We start from the raw sequence: 1,737 nt of genomic DNA, 5'->3' as shown, positions 1-1,737 counted from the left end.
GGTGGATTCTGAGAAGGCCAGCAGCTGGGGACAAAACCTCACCGTGGGCGTGGGGACGGCCCTCCAGATGCTTCCGGGGCCACAGCCTCTGCTTGCCCGGCTCTGTTCCGTGCTGCAGCGACAATCCAGGTTGAAACTGCAACCGAACTCGGGCTGGAGCCGTCTCCGGCTCCTCCTGTGAGGCCGCGCCCGTCCGGAGCCCGGAGCTCAGCGGGCACAGGCGGCGCCCGGCCCGCACCGTTGTCAGCCCGCCAGCCGCAGGCCTGGGCCCGTTCCCTCTCAGAAACTCGAAGGACGCTGCTTATCAAGCCACATCGAAATACTGACTCTAAGAATTTATTCTATTACAAAATATTCAGAGAAAACCAACAAAAGCACTAAAAGTGGGTAATAAACCCAGGAAAAGTGCCCCAGCTGAGAGCTGACCAGAGTCCCACGGTCGCCTGCCTCTAGGGAAGCTCAAGACCCTCCTCCCACTTACCCAGCCTCCCTGCAGCGTGGGGACAGGAGGCCCTGCCTGCACGAGCGCCTCCAAGGCCAGCGCCCCACCCAGAGCCACCTGGACACGCCCCATACACTCCCGCGTCCTCCTGTCTGTCCGTTCCCCTGCCCGAACACCCCCGCCATGTCCACGTGACGACATCTCCCCACCCCCACAGCTCCAGCTCAAAACGTCACCCCTGTCCCCATCCCCGGACGCCAGAACCTTCCTTCTCCCATGAGCCCAGGAAGGCAGCCCGCTTTCCACGTGTGCCCCGCTCACCGTCTGCGGCACGCGGGGGGCAGTGGGCGCGGTGGCCAGAGAAACCACTACCGAGGAAAGAAGGGAACAAAAACATCAACTGCTGTGACCGAGAACAGCCTGGCGATCGGCGTGAGGATAAACTCAGCCACGGCAGTGGCCCAGTTCAGTCACGCGTCGTCGCGCGAGCCGGACGGGACCTTAAGGACCCTCGCCTGAGGATTCTCATTCCCTTCTCCACTGGAGCCCGGACATGGCAGACACAGGGGTGCGCTGCAGAAACTTTACCCGATGACCGCGAACGAGCCTGTCAGGCAGGAAGCAGCAGCAAACGCAGCCTTTTCTGAATTTAATTCAGCACCAAGTATATAAAACCCGACCTCATAGAGTAAGGGGGGTGAGGGGGAGGAGAAAGGATCGGGCTAGTGACATTGTCACATGCTCAGAACTAGGCTTTTCAAAAGCGTCCGCTTGGGAACCAGATGCCACTCACTGTCCGTGGCACGAAGCTGTGGCTCGGTGGATGAGCCTGAGGTGGTGGCTTTCCCTGGAGGCGCTCGGTGCTGCCTCTGCCAGGCGGGGTGGCACTGTGCATGGCTCACCTGCTCCTGGCCAAACACGGTGACACCCCTCCCAGACCTGAGCACCAGCCTGACCCTGGATCGGGGGCCGAGGACTGGCGCCCAGACACGCGCCACCCTCCTGGAGCCGAACACAAGCCTAAGCAGGTGGCAGGCGGACTTCTAACCCGCAGGCTGATGGGCGCCCTCACGGTGGACAGCGGACACAGCGACTCCTGGGCTTAGGCACGAGGCCGTGCTGCCCGTCCCCAATCACCATTTTGTAAAAGACCATAGAAAACGTATGTCTAACCCTCAGAAGGCAAAGCCCAGAGAGAAGCCATCCGTCCCCACAGGATTCCAAACGGAAATGGCAGGCTGAAAGGGCTGGCCCACACGAGGGACAGAGGCGGGCAGCCTCGGCCAGCTGGCTAC

General features: G+C 61.6%; 1 protein-coding gene across 1 annotated transcript in view; it reads right to left on the bottom strand.

The window, feature by feature from the left end:
- FOXK1 (forkhead box K1) overlaps positions 1 to 1,737 on the bottom strand; it is a 23,817-nt gene that overhangs the window by 7,144 nt on the left and 14,936 nt on the right. The gene's annotated exons all lie outside the window — the stretch shown is intronic.

The sequence above is a fragment of the Pteropus vampyrus genome, unplaced genomic scaffold, assembly GCF_000151845.1.
Source record: "Pteropus vampyrus isolate Shadow unplaced genomic scaffold, Pvam_2.0 Scaffold90, whole genome shotgun sequence".
NCBI classification, from domain to species: Eukaryota; Metazoa; Chordata; class Mammalia; order Chiroptera; family Pteropodidae; genus Pteropus; species Pteropus vampyrus.
The sequence above is the reverse complement of the archived record's forward strand: the minus strand, read 5'-3'. Positions and strand labels throughout refer to the sequence as shown.